This window comes from Synchiropus splendidus, chromosome 14 (assembly GCF_027744825.2).
Source record: "Synchiropus splendidus isolate RoL2022-P1 chromosome 14, RoL_Sspl_1.0, whole genome shotgun sequence".
NCBI classification, from domain to species: Eukaryota; Metazoa; Chordata; class Actinopteri; order Syngnathiformes; family Callionymidae; genus Synchiropus; species Synchiropus splendidus.
In genome coordinates, this window is record NC_071347.1 from 589516 (window position 1) to 608677 (window position 19162).

Genomic DNA, 19162 nt, shown 5'->3' on the forward strand with positions numbered 1-19162 from the left:
TAGCTTAGAACAGGTAGAAATATCATAACCTGGATTACATCCTGAATACTGCTGACAAAGGCACTAAGAGTGCACAAGTCACAGATCCTACTTTTGAGTTAAAGGAAGAGTTCAATAATTTTAACCCGAGAAGACATCTTATTATTTATCATCTGGATGTGCCACCGTATCTTTCTGACTACTTCTGGATAGGAAGGGAAGTCATCTCATTTATCTCTGAGTTCATGTCTGAATGAAAAGGGCCAACAGGCTTCATGTATTTGTTAGGCCTCACTATGTTTGTTGAGCTTGTTGGCGCCCTTTTGATGGGAGGATCTGACAATTGCTGAGATGGGAATTCTCTTCTACTCTCCCCGACTTGGGAAGGCAACTGGGCATGGAGGGAGGGGGCAAAAAAAAACAATTAAACAATGAAAGACAAACACAGTAGCAAGTTTGGTGACAAATTGACATGAAACAATGGTCTATCAGTGTTACCAATGTTGGCTGGTTTGGAAACGGTGGCACAGAGGAAAAGACAGGAGGCAGAGCTGGAGGTAGCAGAGATGAAGATGCTGAGCTTCTCTCTGGGAGTGAGCAGGATGGATAGGATCAGAGGGACAGCACATGTGCTCAGGTGTTTAGGAGACCAAGTCAGAGAGGCTAGATGGAGATGGTTTGGACATGTACAGAGGAGAGAGAGAGCCAGTACATTGGTAGGAAGATGTTGAGGTTGGAACTGCCAGGCAGAAGGTGGAGAGAAAGGCCACAGAGGAGATTGATGAAGGTGGTGAAGGAGGAGGTTTGTAGGTTTGAGAGAAGAGGAAGCAGAGGACAGGGGGAGATGGAGGAAGATGATCCACCAGTGAAGGGAGAAAACCAAAGAGAAAGAAGAAGAAGACGTAATCGCATATTGTATCTCTCTAATTTGGTTATATTTGTTAAGCTTTAAAACAACAGAAAGCCACACCAAAGAAGATAGCTGGAATATCTCCTTTGCATAGCACATACACAATTGACACACAAATTCCTTTCTCACCTATCTTTGAAATATGGTCCTTGATAACACTGGCACCTTCTCACTAAATGTAATTTTCACAAGTCTGACAATTTATCTATTGATCTTCCAGTCTTGAGGTTTTCAACCAATATAGAAGACAACATTTGCATCTTTCATAGGATGTGCCAAGGGTCAGGGCATTGGCTGTATCAGCCCATCAGACTCATTTGAAGATGATTATTGTATGAATGAATATTAAGACATTCATGTTTCAAGCTTAGTGTCAAATTATACTCATAATATTTAATATATTTGAAAAGACATAATACTTCATTTGCTCATGTGCAAAAAAACGCATGAGAACGAGCTATTGATGACAGAGAACCTATACATCATTATTATACAACATTTATTTGAGTGTGATTCCCTCGTTTAAGGTGTTGACACTATGCATTTTGAAAATGTAAAGGTATGTTACGTTTTAAGGTGATATGTCTTTTTTTTTTTATTTTACATTTCGAACAGTAGAAATGAAGGAATTGTGTGCCCATCGTGTGCGCGCGTAGACTGCTGGGAGGAAGAAGTTTCAAGCGACGAACTTGCTCTAAATATTGAAAGGTAAGGAATTATCACGCAAGGGGTCATATATGGCGAAATATATGAAGTGTTTGCCATCATTTTGGGCAACCATCGCTTCCATGTTTGTAACTGTCAAATTCGCGGTTTACAGTGGATGCTGTAACCGCAATACTCCGCGGTAACATAAAGAAGAACAAACGTCGTCATTGCAGTACTCTGCAAGTGATTGCTTACATTACATTATGGCTAAACAACTTCATTTTAAATTATTAAATGAATTGATTATGTCACCTGAAAGGGATTAGGTCTAATATATGTACGTGTGTGTGTGGCAAAATGATATGTGGATCATACATGGTACAAATGTTTTGTTTTTTTTCCAGTTCAAGATGCCACACGGATCCACTAATAAGCTACTGCAATAACTGCAGTTATTGCAGTAGCTTGCAAGAGCTGCAAAATTTGCCAAGCAGAGCAGTCCAGGCGACAGAGGCTGGCAAAACGACTGAAAAATTTTGAGAAAAAAAAAGAGGAATGGTTGAAAAACCAAAGAAAAAACAACACCGCCTCACGTGTGATGGACGAGGCACAAATGCTGGTATGTTTGACATCAGTTATTGCATTTTTCAAATTTATGGCACAACATATGGCGATTTCATTTTTTTTTCAGCTGGAGAAACTGCACACTTTGGGCCACAGAGCTGTGGTGTTTCTAGCTTGGCCAGGCAAGAAACCTGGCACTTGGTCCAGTCAGGTGGTCCACTCCAAGTGGCATCTGACTGACCATGCCAGCAAGTGCCTGGACCGGATGAAGGACCTATGTCTGGCGGTTGTTTGAGGTAAGCCTGTTATTGTATTTATATCTTCAGGCACATGTAATAATGGGATTCAGATCAGGCCATCATTCATTATTAGCCCTTTTTTTGACTTCATTAGTCACCAGCAACCTCTTTCCCTCATATAACTGCATATAAATGTTTTTATATATAGTGGAACAATACACCACATTAGCATCTGCTCCAAAGTCTAACCACAGTTCTGTGGTGGGAGGATTGTTGGTCCCTGCAAAGCTTTCTGACCATTTTACATTGTTGTCTCACTATTATTTCCCTGCTCTGACACATCTTTTCCACAGTGCCAGTAGCTGTAGAATGTTCCTCAGTGTAGACAAAAACAGCTGAAAGCAGCAAGATCATTTCTTATAACCTTCTCCAAAGTTGTGCTTTAGAATTATACACAATTTAAATTATTCTGAGAGCTTTTTTGATGTTGCCATCCATATTATAGATCATCACTTGCTCAAATTTAACTTCTAAGTCTGTTGTTGTTTGTGAATTTCCTCTGAAAAGTTCAGGAAAGTAATTTTAAAGTTTATGTGGTGTAAATTAGTCTTTTAAGGCTGAGTATCACTGGAAGATTAGAAAGTTCTGTGTGTGTATATACAAAAATCTCACTCTATTGTCATATTGTCTATGTGTTCCACGAAGGTTGGACAGGTATACAGCCATCAACCTCCTCCACAATCCATCCGTCCACAACCTCTGCCAGCCAGCCGTCAACCTCCTCTACCATCCATCCGTCCACAACCTCTGCCAACCCACCATCAACCTCCTCCACCATCCATCCGTCCACAACCTCTGCCAGCCAGCCATCAACCTCGTCCACCATCCATCCGTCTACAACCTCTGCCAACCCACCACCAACCTCCTCCACCATCCATCCGTCCACAACCTCTGCCAGCCAGCCGCCAACCTCCTCCAACATCCATCCGTCCACAACCTCTGCCAGCCAGCCGTCAACCTCCTCCACCATCCATCCGTCCACAACCTCTGCCAGCCAGCCATCAACCTCCTCCACAATCCATCCGTCCACAACCTCTGCCAGCCAGCCGTCAAACTCCTCCACCATCCATCCGTCCACAACCTCTGCCAGCCAGCCATCAACCTCCTCCACCATCCATCCGTCCACAACCTCTGCCAGCCAGCCATCAACCTCCTCCACCATCCATCCGTCCACAACCTCCGCCAGCCAGCCGTCAACCTCCTCCACCATCCATCCGTCCACAACCTCTGCCAACCCACCACCAACCTCCTCCACCATCCATCCGTCCACAACCTCTGCCAGCCAGCCATCAACCTCCTCCACCATCCATCCGTCCACAACCTCTGCCAGCCAGCCATCAACCTCCTCCACCATCCATCCGTCCACAACCTCTGCCAGCCAGCCGCCAACTTCCTCCACCATCCATCCATCCACAACCTCTGCCAGCCAGCCGTCAACCTCCTCCACCATCCATCCGTCCACAACCTCTGCCAGCCAGCCATCAACCTCCTCCACCATCCATCCGTCCACAACCTCTGCCAGCCAGCCGCCAACCTCCTCCACCATCCATCCGTCCACAACCTCTGCCAGCCAGCCGCCAACTTCCTCCACCATCCATCCATCCACAACCTCTGCCAGCCAGCCGTCAACCTCCTCCACCATCCATCCGTCCACAACCTCTGCCAGCCAGCCATCAACCTCCTCCACCATCCATCCGTCCACAACCTCTGCCAGCCAGCCGCCAACCTCCTCCACCATCCATCCGTCCACAACCTCCGCCAGCCAGCCGTCAACCTCCTCCACCATCCATCCGTCCACAACCTCCAAAAGAGCCTCCACAGGCCCTCTGAGTATGTAGTAGCTACATCTTTGAGATGTGTCTGCAATCCAATTACCAGAATATCTGTTTTGGTTCATAAATTATTTGTTGACATTATAATATTTAGGTGAAAGACCTTTTATAGTTCAGGTTGCGATGACAAAGTCTGACATGTCAGAGATTTGCATGTTATGACATGGTTTATTTGCACCAGATGAGCCATTGATTTTTGATCATTAGTCTAGTGGATGTTATATGTAATAAAACAAATACAAATGTACATGTTCATGTATGTGTTACAAACTGAAGACCACCAAGGATCATTGTTCTTTACCCTGCTGTGACGAAAAAAACGAAGCGTCATATGCATGAAACGAGCGGAAAAAATGAAACTAAGTCGTACATTTGTCGCTAGAAATGTGATCAAAACGCAACAAAAGCTTTTAATTGTTTTAAAATCTCAGAATTTAAAGCAAAACTAGAACGGATGTCCACCATGCTTTGTGTTCTATCAGTCACGTGACCAGAGGCACGCCATTCACAAAGCCATTGAGAAATGACTCGTACGAGACGAACGATTTTTGAAAATTGTAACGGTATGCCAAGTGGACAAACGTAGTTATTGCACGTTTTTTAGTGCGAGCAGATAACCACCCCAATATAGAATATATTTGTCGATAGGAATGCGATCAAAAGTCAACAAAAGCTTTTGTTTTAAAATCTCACAATTTAGAGCGAAATAGAACGGTTGTCCACCATGTTTTGTGGTCAGACAGGAGAGCAGTCTGTCAGTCACGTGACCGGAGGCACACCATTCATAAAGCCATTGACAAATGAAACGTAAGAGTGAAACAATTTTTGAGGCAAATTCGTAAAATCATTACGGTATGCCAAGTGGACAAACGTCGTTATTGCACGTTTTTCAGTGCGAGCAGATAACCACCATAATAATTCATTTTAATGGGGAATCACAAAACAATCTCAGTCCAAACGAAAGAAACTAAGCATCATTTACATAAAACGAGCACATAATATTACAAGATAGAATATATTTGTTGCTAGAAATGCGATCAAAAGCCAATAAAGTTATTTAAAAACTCCGCAATTTGGAGCGTATTTATGGCCAGCAGGGTAAACGTTACAATACTACGATTTAAGAAGGGAATCACAAAACTATCTCGGTCCAAACGAAAGAAAATAAGCGTTATTTACATAAAAGGAGCACATAATATTATAATGTAGGATATATTTGTGTCTAGAAATGCGATCAAAAGCCAATTAAGTCATTTAAAACCCCGCATTTTGGAGCGTATTTATGGCCAGCAGGGCAAACGTCACAATACTACGATTTCAGTGAGCACCACTAAAGAACCTGGGTCAAAACGATAAAACGAAGGGCCATAAACATAGATCGAGCGGAAAATATGAAAATAAAGTGTACATTTGTAGCTAGAAATGTGATCAAAACTCAACAAAAGCATTTAATTGTTTTAAAATCTCGCAATTTAGAGCAAAAATAGAACGGATGTCCGCCATGTTTTATGTTCAGACGGGAGAGAACGCTGTCAGTCACGTGACCAGAGGAACGCCTTTCACTATGCCATTGAGAAATTAAATGTACCTGGGATACGTTTTTTAAGGCAAATTCGTCAAAACATTACGTTTTCATGAAGTAGACAAACGTTGTTATTGCACGTTTTTTTGTGAGACTTTATCTGCGCGCACTGAAAAACGTGCAATAACTACGTTTGTCCACTTGGCATACCGTAATATTTGACGACTTTGCCTCAAAAATGCTTTCTCTCGTACGCGTCATTTCTCAATGGCTTTGTGAATGGCCTCTGGTCACGTGACTGATAGAACACAAAGCATGGCGGACACCCGTTCTAGTTTTGCTTTAAATTCTGAGACTTTAAAACAATTAAAAGCTTTTGTTGCGTTTTGATCACATTTCTAGCGACAAATGTACGCCTTACTTTCATTTTTTCCGCTCGTTTCATGCATTTGACGCTTCGTTTTTTCGTTTTGACCCAGATTCTCTCGTAGGTCTCAATTCAATGTATTAATGTACAGCTGGCCAGTAATTCCACAGCTAATTGCGGGATTTTAAAATAATTAAAAGCTGTTGTAAGCAGAGTTGTAATCACATGCAATGTACTCTTTAATTTTTAAATATTATGTCATGAAATGATATAATATTTATTATCCGACTGGGGAAGGGAGTGGCGTCACGGACCGAATACGTTATTTATTTATCATTTGTATCGAATTCATTTCTACGCATAATAGTATTATCGGATATTTAAAATCGTGTCAACTGCATATAAAGTCTTTTGGCAAGAAAGGAAGTTCCGTGATTTATTCGTTTTGCTGACTCACGCTTCGTTCTCCGTCACTGACGTCAGCTGAAACGCAGGCGGACCATTCCAAACCTCCCAAGCCGTAGTTTCTATTTTTCATTCTGTTTAAATATGTACACGTGTTGTGGACGCCGACGTTTCTTCGGAGACGTGAATTTAAGCTTTGGATGAATAATTAAATTGTACAAACACGTCGGACTTTGACGTCATCATCAGTGGTCGACCAGCACGAAAACATAGCGGGATGTCCTGCCTGCCGCGGGATGATGGCGTCACATCCAGCATGTACATCTCTTTTTTAATATTTTAATGGGTCAGAGGAAATTGAAATAAAGGATTTCAGTTCTGTTATGACAATTTTATTCTACTTCAGGGTCAAATTATTTATTCATTATATTCATCTCCTTGTACGCATGCATGAATTGCAACAACAACATCAAGATCACACTTTTGCAGATGTATTTATTATTATTTACAAATTGTTTTTTTTTTGGTTTCTTCCATCCGTACCCGCTCAAGTTGGAATATCTTTCCACTGCAAGAAAAAGAAAAAAAAAGATTTAATCACAGCAGGGTAAAGAACAATGATCCTTGGTGGTCTTCAGTTTGTAACACATACATGAACATGTACATTTGTATATCTTTCGTCTATAGGAATGTTTGACTGAGGCATTGCCATTGGAACACAAACTTGATCTCAGACCTTTGCAGTATCAGGCCCAGAATGTTAACACTAAAACAGCATGTAAAGGGAGAATGCAGACATGTTTTGAAACAGGAGTTAAAGAAGCCACTTTGACCAGAGGGGAAATCCTTCTTTCAACATGAGGTCTTGATTTGGACCCTATCTTTCAGCTTCATACAATGATGTCCTGAACACCCCCCTCAGGTACATCAACATGTGAATAGAGCCTTTGTCTTTCATAACTAGCTGATGTGGTCATAAGCCTGAATTGTAGCACCCACTGTCATCTCTTTAACTCATACATTAACATAATGGCCCATCAATACCTTTCTCCCTTGGACAGGGACTTCAAGTACACACACATTACCATATTGCACCCACCCAGTGAATGCATCCTATTGGGTTGATCCTCTACTACACTTGGATGGGTGACTATTACAAATAAATACATCTGCAGTAACCATCCAGCACTATTCACTGTTCGAAAGGTGCATGCACCCCAGACTATCTCAACTTCTCGACAGAAGTTGGAATGTTCTATGTTGGAATGTGACTCATACCTTCTCTGGCTGCCTGAGTCAAACCTCAAATTTCATCACAAAGAAGAGCGAAAATGTCCATACCACATGGAGCAGGGCTCCCACTCGATTAGTTCCATTATTTTCCCCTGAAACAAAAAAATGCCATTGAAATTAACAACACATCCACAGTTAATGTGTATATTTACATTACATATCTACATCAAGTAATGACAAAACAGAACCTTTTGTTTTTTTGTTTTTACTACCCGTTTCACTGGGTAATACCCGTCATCGCCAACCATATGGCTGCATTCTGAAAGAGCAAAAAGTGTACGTTTAAATTGTTTAAGCGTTGAGTGAAAAAACATCAAGGCATATACAGTGCACTGACAAATTCATCATTCAAAATAGATACTATATATGGTTTCTTCTTGCTTTTCCAGATTATACATAGGTTCTGCACAAGTGAGCAAGGTGTGGTGTTTGGGGTGAAAAATTACCATCAGATGTGCCCACTACGTCTTCAGGCAAAAATACATACTGCAATGAACATTCACTAAAATATTAAGAAAGTACAAATAAAATCATTTACAGCTGCATGTGATATTTCTGTATGTAATAGAGATGTATGAGATAGAGATCACAGTCACTTTTGATGAGCCACCCCCTCACCTCCCCCCTCTTCCTCTTGACATCATGGAGCAAGACGTGCGCACTCAGTTCAGGAGGCTGAACCTTCGGAAGGCGGCAGGTCCGGACAGAGTTTCCCCTGCCATCCTGAATCATTGTGCTGCTGAGCTGGCTCCAGTGTTCACTGACATCTTCAATGCTTCCTTGGTGTCCTGTCATGTACCTGCCTGCTTTAAGTCCTCCACTATCATCCCTGTTCCCAAGAAGGCCAGGATCACAGGACTGAATGACTACAGACCGGTGGCACTGACGTCTGTGGTCATGAAGTCCTTTGAGCGCCTGGTTCTCTCTCATCTGAAGTCCATCACTGCTTCTCACCTGGACTCATTGCAGTTTGCCTACAGAGCCAACAGTTCTGTGGACGATGCAGTGAACCAGGCCCTTCATTTTGTTCTGGAGCATCTGGACTGCCCAGGAACCTATGCCAGGATCCTGTTTGTGGACTTCAGCTCTGCCTTTAATACAATTCTTCCTGCTCTGCTTGAAGACAAGCTTCGCCAGCTGGACGTGCCTGACTCCCTCTGCAGATGGATTACAGACTTCCTGACCAGTCGAAGTCAGCGTGTGCGGCTGGGGACGACTGTCTCTGACACTCGGACCCTCAACATTGGGTCTCCTCAGGGCTGTGTTCTCTCTCCATGGCTCTTCTCCCTGTACACTAACTGCTGCACCTCCAGTCACCAGTCCGTGAAGCTGATCAAGTTTGCGGACGACACCACCATCATCGGGCTCATCTCAGATGGAGATGAGTTGGCTTACAGGAGGGAGGTGGAGCGGCTGGTGTCCTGGTGCAGCCACAACAACCTGGAGCTCAACGCTCAGAAGACAGTGGAGATGGTCATAGACTTCAGGAGAGTAACAGCTCCTCTGTCCCCTCTCATGTTGGCTGGTTTACCTATTCCTATTGTGGACTCCTTCTGCTTCCTGGGAACCACCATCACTGAGGACCTCAAATGGGAGCCAACCATCAGGTCCCGAAGTTGCTGGTGGTGTTCTACACGGCCATCATCCAGTCCATCCTCACCTCCTCTATCGCCGTCTCGTACAACAGTGCCACCTCCAGGGACAAGAGCAGACTGCAGCGCATCGTACGTTCTGCTGAGAAGGTGATCGGTTGCAGCCTGCCACCTCTTCATGACCTGTATGTATCCAAGACCCAGAGACGTGCATGTCGGATCAGAGCCGACCCTTCTCACCCTGGACATAGTCTGTTTGTTCCTCTTCACTCTGGCAGGAGGCTACGGTCCATCCAGACCAGAACCTCCCGTCACAGGAACAGCTTCTTTCCCTCGGCCGTCAGACTGTTAAATTCATGAACAGCCTTGTTGTAATGTTATTCTATTTATTTTATTTTATTTGTTCTTTGTTGCACTTTATTCCAAGGCACTTTCCTAGTCAGTGGGCTCCCCACTGACCATGGCAATAAATTAGATTCTGATTCCGATTCTGATGTTTAGAGGCAGTCACTAGACTTATGTCAGCAACAGTGGACTGTGTGCATTGGCTTTAAGAATGGCAACACTTTGATGTAGGGATATTAAAATAATTTTTAGTTTGTGTGGTCATAATTCTAATTTCTTTGTTTTGTGTCTAATTTCATATTTGTATTTCAAGTCTTATGGTTTTATAACATCACTTTTTACATCTTTGCCAGGCAATGTATGATGTATAATATGGAAGAACCTTTCGATCCATCTTCTGTCTTCCTTCTGGTGCTTTTTCTTGGAGGTAAGCCTGTTGAGGATAAATATAACTGTTTGTACAGAATAATTCCCACATTCCAATAGACTAACGATCAAAAACCAATGACGCATCTCATGCAAATAAACCATGTCATAACATGCTAATCTCTGACATGTCAGACTTTGTCATAGCAACCTGAACTATAAAAAATCTTTCACCTAAATATTATAATGTCTACAAATAATTTATGAACCAAAACAGATATTCTGGTAATTGGATTGCAGACATGTCTCAAAGATCTAATTACTACATACTCAGAGGGTCTGTGGAGGCTCTTTTGGAGGAGGTTGACGGCTGGCTAGCAGAGGTTGTGGACGTACACAGAAATTTCTAATCTTCCAGAGATACTCAGCCTTAAAAGACTGATTTACACCACATAAACGTTAAAATTATTTTCCGGAGTTCAACATCAAAAAAGCTCTCAGATAAATTAAAATTGTGTATAATTCTAAAGCACAACTTTGGAGAAGGTTATAAGAAATGATCTTGCTGCTTTCAGCTGTTTTTGTCTACCCTGAGGAACATTCTACAGCTACTGGCACTGTGGAAAAGATGTGGCTGAGCAGGGAAATAACAGTGAGGAAACAAGGTAAAATGGTCAGAAAGCTTTGCAGGGACCAACAATCCTCCCACCACAGAACTGTGGTTAGACTGTGGAGCAGATGCTAATGTGGTGTATTGTTCCACTATATATAAAAACATTTATATGCAGTTATATGAGGGAAAGAGGTTGCTGGTGACTAATGAAGTCAAAAAAAGGGCTAATAATGAATGATGGCCAGATCTGAATCCGGCCCATTATTACATGTGCCTGAAGATACAAATACATTAACAAGCTTACCTCTAATAACCGCCAGACATAGGTCCTTCATCCGGTCCAGGCACTTGCTGGCATGGTCAGTCAGATGCCACTTGGAGTGGACCACCTGACTGGACCAAGTGCCAGGTTTCTTGCCTGGCCGAGCTAGAAACACCACAGCTCTGTGGCCCAAAGTGTGCAGTTTTTCCAGCAGAAAAAAAATGAAATCGCCATGTTATGCCATAAATTTGAAAAATGCAATTACTGATGTCAAACATACCAGCATTTGTGACTCGTCCATCACACGTGAGGCGGTGTTGGTTTTTTTTTTGTTTTTTCAACCATACCTCTTTTTTTTTTTTTTAAAGTTTTAAGTCGTTTTGCCAGCCTCTGTCGCCTGGGTTGCTCTGCTTGGCAAATTTTGCAGGTCTTGCAAGCTACTGCAATAACTACATTGCAGTTATTGCAGTGCTTATTAGTGGATCACCGTGGCATCTCGAACTGGAAAAAAACAAAACATTTGTACCATGTATGATCCACATATCATTTTCGCCACACACACGTACATATATTAGACCTAATCCCTTTCAGGTGAAAATGAAGTTTTTTTAGCCATAATGTAATGTAAGCAATCACTTGCAGAGTACTGCAATGATAACGTTTATTCTTCTTTATGTTACCGCGGAGTATTGCGGTTACAGCATCCACTGTAAACCGCGAAGTTGACAGTTACAAACATGGAAGCGATGGTTGCCCGAAATGATGGCAAACACTTCATATATTTCGCCATATATGACCCCTTGCGTGATAATTCCTTACCTTTCAATATTTAGAGCAAGTTCGTCGCTTGAAACTTCTTCCTCCCAGCAGTCTACGCGCGCACACGATGGGCACACAATTCCTTCATTTCTACTGTTCGAAATGTAAAATAAAAAAAAAAAGACATATCACCTTAAAACGTAACATACCTTTACATTTTCAAAATGCATAGTGTCAACACCTTAAACGAGGGAATCACACTCAAATAAATGTTGTATAATAATGATGTATAGGTTCTCTGTCATCAATAGCTCGTTCTCATGCGTTTTTTTGCACATGAGCAAATGAAGTATTATGTCTTTTCAAATATATTAAATATTATGAGTATAATTTGACACTAAGCTTGAAACATGAATGTCTTAATATTCATTCATACAATAATCATCTTCAAATGAGTCTGATGGGCTGATACAGCCAATGCCCTGACCCTTGGCACATCCTATGAAAGATGCAAATGTTGTCTTCTATATTGGTTGAAAACCTCAAGACTGGAAGATCAATAGATAAATTGTCAGACTTGTGAAAATTACATTTAGTGAGAAGGTGCCAGTGTTATCAAGGACCATATTTCAAAGATAGGTGAGAAAGGAATTTGTGTGTCAATTGTGTATGTGCTATGCAAAGGAGATATTCCAGCTATCTTCTTTGGTGTGGCTTTCTGTTGTTTTAAAGCTTAACAAATATAACCAAATTAGAGAGATACAATATGCGATTACGTCTTCTTCTTCTTTCTCTTTGGTTTTCTCCCTTCACTGGTGGATCATCTTCCTCCATCTCCCCCTGTCCTCTGCTTCCTCTTCTCTCAAACCTACAAACCTCCTCCTTCACCACCTTCATCAATCTCCTCTGTGGCCTTTCTCTCCACCTTCTGCCTGGCAGTTCCAACCTCAACATCTTCCTACCAATGTACTGGCTCTCTCTCTCCTCTGTACATGTCCAAACCATCTCCATCTAGCCTCTCTGACTTGGTCTCCTAAACACCTGAGCACATGTGCTGTCCCTCTGATCCTATCCATCCTGCTCACTCCCAGAGAGAAGCTCAGCATCTTCATCTCTGCTACCTCCAGCTCTGCCTCCTGTCTTTTCCTCTGTGCCACCGTTTCCAAACCAGCCAACATTGGTAACACTGATAGACCATTGTTTCATGTCAATTTGTCACCAAACTTGCTACTGTGTTTGTCTTTCATTGTTTAATTGTTTTTTTTGCCCCTTCCCTCCATGCCCAGTTGCCTTCCCAAGTCGGGGAGAGTAGAAGAGAATTCCCATCTCAGCAATTGTCAGATCCTCCCATCAAAAGGGCGCCAACAAGCTCAACAAACATAGTGAGGCCTAACAAATACATGAAGCCTGTTGGCCCTTTTCATTCAGACATGAACTCAGAGATAAATGAGATGACTTCCCTTCCTATCCAGAAGTAGTCAGAAAGATACGGTGGCACATCCAGATGATAAATAATAAGATGTCTTCTCGGGTTAAAATTATTGAACTCTTCCTTTAACTCAAAAGTAGGATCTGTGACTTGTGCACTCTTAGTGCCTTTGTCAGCAGTATTCAGGATGTAATCCAGGTTATGATATTTCTACCTGTTCTAAGCTAACTTCGATGAGAAGCATTTACTGATGACCTTACCCATATAGGTGGCCAGGGGCCATGGAAACCCCTAATTCTAACCCTAATAACATTCAGAAATAAGTAAGGTAATGCATTGCAACACCTGCTCATACCATTTGACTCATTATTCCTGCAACAAAACAGCAGTCTCATTCATCGTACTGCTTTGGTTTACCAAGTCTGTGTGTTCCTATGTGTACTTGCACATGATTGAATAACATACATAAGCATTGTACAGACAATTTTAGTGGCAAAAGAAAGTCAGTGAAGTGAGTGAACATAACCTGTTAATTGACTTTATTGAGGCTGCATGAAAAGCCGTATTTCACTGCCCTACCAACAAATCTCAAATTAATAATTCATAATTTACATAAAAAGCATCAGCATCTACTTCAAAATAGTAATAGTACATAACTCAGAAAAAGAGTCAATTGCAGGACAGTTTATTTTAACATTTCACATTCATACTGCAGGCCAGGTAATTACTACAGTTTTCCTCATTTTTTAATGAGGGAGGTCAAAGTTCAGAAGAGGAGCTACAATGCTAGTGTTCTTCATCTTCGGTGGAGGAGCTGCTATCATGGGGTTCTTCATCATCAGTGGAGGAATCATCGAGAGACAAGGCTTGCGATCCAAAAACATGTTGGTACGTTGAGCGAGCTGCACCCTGCTGAGCTTGAATTGCTGACAGTCTTCTCTTCAGCAGACAGAGTAGCCCCTCACGTCCTCTCCCAGTCAATGCTTCTGTGCCGCCTGACAGTGATATTACAATAAATTAGACTACTAACCTAGTATATCAGCACAAGTAGCAAATAGAACTGTACTTACTTTGCTGAGTGATCCCTTCTGAAAGCTGGGAGGAAATCTCTTCAATATTTCCAGACATATTCCTCATGTACTCCCAGTGCTGCTTGACTTCACGGACAACAATGACCTCCTCTTCCTTCAGTCGGTTCAGCAGCATTACCTTGTCGAAGACTTTTTTTTTCTTTAACATATCACCATGACCTGCAAATCATCATATACATTTTTTATAAATAGTGGTGAACTACTTCCCGCAGTGCCTGTGTACTTTCAAAGGTGGGTTCTATTACACTGCATAATTTCCTCCTAATGACACCAGGCAATTTCTCCCATGGGACAGAATTATATAGAAGAGTGTCTCTTTCAGTTTTCAAAAGTAAAAAGGAAGTTGTCTCTGGAGCTTGTCTGATCCAATCACAGCAACCTCGGTCAAACCTGTAATTGCTTCATCTAAAGCCTTTACAATGTAATTAAAAATAGCCTATAGATATGAAGACAACTGAACACATCCTAGATGTACTTACATTCCCAAGGCCAGGAATAGTTTTCCTCAGCCAGGAGCTCGTTGGGAGAAGGGAGTTTGCCAGTTTCCGGCACAACAGCATTGTATTTTGTGATGGCATCTTCTAAGGATCTCTTTTCCACTGAAATCTTTTTTCTAAGCAGATGTCTTCTCTTGTTGCCATCTAGAATATTAAACAGAAAATACTGAATATGTGCTCAGCCACACATTATTATCAAAAACTTGTTTTCTTTCGTTCTGTTCTTACCAGCCTGACGATACAGCTGATATTTCCGCTGCTTAATGCTGAGATACAGTCCTTCAATGGTTTTTTCAAGTTCATTTTGACTGCATGCTCCTTCTGAGGGAATATAGAAAAAAGAATTTAAATTTATTTTACGTCAGAATTGTACATAAAACACTGAAGTATTCACCTGCAGTCCACTGTTGAACATCAGACACCCATTGCTGAACAGTGTCTTCCTGAATAGACAACTCTCCAGCCAATTTCTTGAGCTCCTCAGGACTCTCGTGCAGCCACCCATTCGCTTCCACCACACCTGCCTTTCCCAGGATTCTGTTCAAGATGAAGAAAAACAGATGTAGACAGAGCAAAGCGTGCAGTGAAATTTAAATAAACTTTACATGTCCTGTTGATGCCCTGATGTGGTTGACAAAAGAGGTCACCTCTGTGCCGTTGGCCAAAAAGACACCTTCGAAAAAGCCATTTGGTCTAAAAGACATAAAGCAGGGGTGACCTTTATCAAGGTTCCATGTATTGCATGCCATAGAAACAACTTATACATACCCTGAATGGCTCTTAAAGCGATAAAGCTTGCGGTTCCCATCCACTGAGACAGCTAACATTGAGGGTGTGCAGGCTGGGCACCGAAACTCATCGACTTCAGACAGCCTCTCAACTTCAAATTTTGCGTACGACCATTCCAGGAATGATTTTTGCATGGTGTCGCCACATATTTTACCACACTGTAAAAGGAAAATCAAGCATATAAATACATCTAAAACTCTTTCAATTCTGCAGGCAATTAGTCCAATGATGTACTAACCCGACCAAAGAGTTTTGTGCACTGCTCAAGCATACCAACGAAAGCTTGTCATGACATTCCTGGTGCAGTAATCTTGAGATCTTCGTATGTCGCGAACAAATCCACTGTGTACATCGTCTCAAAATTGACTGTAGCTGGCCAGTAGCCACTTTCAATCAGCTCACTAATACCGACATCCAAAGCTTTCCCACAGGAGCAGCTGACAGTTGGGAGGGACACATTGTATCGACCTAAAATATGTACATAACAAAATTTTAGAACATAAAATATAAAATATAATTCATACACAAGGAACTCACCATTCATTCCAATCAGAATTACTTGCTTTCCTGCAGAAAAGGTTGTTTGCCCAGAGCAGCAGTCGCAGCATGGATGCATTACTGGCAAAATGCACTCTGGGAAGATAGGAGACGAACATAATTTAAAAGAGGTTGTGTGTGTATATATATATATATATATATATACACAATATTGGTGGCATATATTATCTCAGTACAGACCTCTTTCATTGAAGGAGAATTTTCCTCCCTTCTCTTCCCTGATGTGAGTGGTTGGTGGCAGTGGCCTGTAGAATCCCTCTATCATGGATGATCTATTATGGAAAACCATGGAATTGTGGATGGAAACATCACAGGCTGCACAGTGAAGTGGTCTAGGCAAACAATCCTGACATTTCACAACAACAGTCTTGGATCTGCAGTGGTGACAAGTTCCCTCTATAGGCTTCTCAGACTGTAACATCTGATTAACCATATACGGCCTTAACACAGTCCACTTTTCCAGAGTTGAAGCTTTCCTGTCTTTCCAGTGTGAAGGTGCTGGGTCTATGGCAGGTCCCAAAAGGTCCTGCAATGAGGGATCCTAGAAAACAGGGTAAGGTAACCAAATGTAGCAGCAATAAGACAAACATGGAAAGAAGAGGGTAAATAAACTGCTGCTAAAAACTACCTATATCTTGAACGGTCTCAGTCACGTGCTGATGTCCACTTGTAGATGGCGCACATGGCAATGAGTGCATGCTCCCAGAAATCACTGTTGAGAGTAGGGAGATTTGTTTAAATGGACAAATGGACTAGAAGCGTCATAATAAAAAGCAGGAAAATAGTAGTATGTTGAAAATAAATCCATAGATCTGTTGACAGTTCGACATTAAACTATTGAGGCTAAGAAGAAAGTCAGAGCAGGTACTAGTCAAATCAAACATTCCAACTGTCACGAACCGGTATTCCTGGGTTCCATGCACATTTCTAACAATGGATTGCTTGATGGTTACTGCTGATGTATTCATTTGTAATAGTCACCCGTCCAAGTGTAGTAGAGGATCCATGCAGTAGGATGTATTCACTGGGTGGGTGCAATATGTGAGGACTCATTGACCCAATTGACAATTGACCATTGTCTCTCACCTTAAACAACAACAACAAACATCCAAAACAAATTAGTAAAATTAAGCAGGACTCTGAAATTAATTAAACCACTAAACCGCATTACAGTAAACCACTTATACTGACTACTCAACCATGTAAACATTATGTCCTGTATTCAGCGAAATGTCCTCACTAGGACAGTGTCGTGTCAAATAGTTAGCCCCACAACCATGACAAATCAATCAAATACTGAAGCAGTTGACTGACATTAGTTCTATAATAATACATAACCAATGTAGTCAGCCGAAGACAGGCAATAGAGACCATAAAGTTAGTGAACAAAAATCACCGGAGGATGAACTCTTTGCCCGCTTCTTCCCTGTTCTCCTCCTCTTTGGGATAGGATTCCCTTCCTCGTCCTCCTCAACCCAAACAAATGAAAATTTGTCCGGTCCAGACACTTCTGAGGATTCTTGAGGTTGAGTATTCTTAAAATAAAGATAATGGAAAATGTTAGCGTCACCTAATACACAATATTACATATTGTTAGAAAGTCTCAGGACAGATCATGAGAGCATTAAATGCCTACCTTCGATTCCTCCAACAGCAAATTAGCAAGAAATAAGGCATCATCGTCATCCATGATGCTCCTCAGTTGAGTGAGTACAGCCTGAATACCAATTTATCAGTGGCCACTTGATTTTAAACACAGTGGACGTGACTATGCAAATCAGCAAGAAGAAAAGAAAAGAAATGGAAACCGGATAAGTTACCCCCATATTAACAACCATCGACACGGAGAAAGGTTATCAAAAAACAAACTAAATAAATTCAAATATTAAGAAATAGAATAAATACATGACTCCCGTCAAAATCATTCAGCTTTGTGTCTTTGGTGTCCGCAGTATTGTAGCCGAGGGTTATATTTGGTAAATCCGCGGGGACAGCAGTCAATAAGGTCCAAGTTCGTTGGTGCAGCAAGATAACAACATTATTCGTGCCTTCAGTCTCCGTTAGACACGACCCAAAAACCCGCGCAGTCCAACATAACACCCCCCTGCCAACTATGGCAACTCCCGGAGAACAAAATAAGCTTCTACAGTACCAACAGCGAACGCAGTATTGCAATTCTACAAAATCACTGACAGACTCTACATAGACGAAAGGATGATAAACAAAAAAGAAGAGGAGTTTTTACCGAAGTCAAGCCGAATGACTTTCCGCCATGTTTTTGTTCTTGTCGACCACTGATGACGTCAAAGTCCGACGTGTTTGTATAATTGAATTATTCATCCAAAGCATAAATTCGCATATCCAAAGAAACGTCGGCGTCCACATCACGTGTACATATTTAAACAGAATGAAAACTAGAAACTACGGCTTGGGAGGTTTGGAATGGTCCGCCTGCGTTTCAGCTGACGTCAGTGACGGAGAACGAAGCGTGAGTCAGCAAAACGAATAAATGACGGAACTTCCTTTCTTGCCAAAAGACTTTATATGCAGTTGATACGATTTTAAATATCCGATAATACTATCTGGCGTAGAAATGTATTCGATACAAATGATAAATAAATAACGTATTCGGTCCGTGACGTCAGTTCCTGCCATCCACTTCCTTCTCCAGTCGGATAATAAATATTATATCATTTTCATGACATAATAAAAATTAAAGCTACATTACATGTGATTACAACTCAACAAATCAAATATCAATAATACCATTGAATTGAGACCGGCGAGATAATCTGGGTCAAAACGAAAAAAACGAAGCGTCATATTCATGAAACGAGCGGAAAAAATGAAAGTCAGGCGTACATTTGTCGCTAGAAATGTGATCAAAACGCAACAATAGCTTTTAATTGTTTTAAAATCTCAATTTAAAGCAAAACTAGAACGGGTGTCCGCCATGTTTTGTGCTCTATCAGTCACGTGACCAGAGGCACGCCATTCACAAATCCATTGAGAAATGACGCGTACGAGAGAAACGATTTTTGA

General features: G+C 41.6%; 3 long non-coding RNA genes across 4 annotated transcripts; all 3 read right to left on the bottom strand.

Moving 5' to 3' along the window:
• Positions 1–6966: 6966 nt before the first annotated feature.
• LOC128771162 (uncharacterized) lies at positions 6967–8387 on the bottom strand. 2 transcript variants are annotated; one of them, XR_008416594.1, is made up of 4 exons: positions 8266–8387; positions 8008–8078; positions 7868–7911; positions 6967–7094 (listed from the first exon to the last, which is right to left on the bottom strand). It is a non-coding gene; the product is annotated as an uncharacterized LOC128771162 (long non-coding RNA). The 2 variants fall into 2 exon arrangements; XR_008416595.1 differs by having other exon boundaries at positions 7045–7094; positions 7805–7911.
• A 5935-nt stretch (positions 8388–14322) lies between these two features.
• LOC128771129 (uncharacterized) lies at positions 14323–15817 on the bottom strand. Its single transcript, XR_008416586.1, has 7 exons — positions 15801–15817; positions 15542–15720; positions 15379–15466; positions 15168–15310; positions 15002–15094; positions 14756–14917; positions 14323–14435 (listed from the first exon to the last, which is right to left on the bottom strand). It is a non-coding gene; the product is annotated as an uncharacterized LOC128771129 (long non-coding RNA).
• A 24-nt stretch (positions 15818–15841) lies between these two features.
• LOC128771130 (uncharacterized) lies at positions 15842–16397 on the bottom strand. The gene is made up of 3 exons (XR_008416587.1): positions 16301–16397; positions 16100–16195; positions 15842–16030 (listed from the first exon to the last, which is right to left on the bottom strand). It is a non-coding gene; the product is annotated as an uncharacterized LOC128771130 (long non-coding RNA).
• Positions 16398–19162: the final 2765 nt, after the last annotated feature.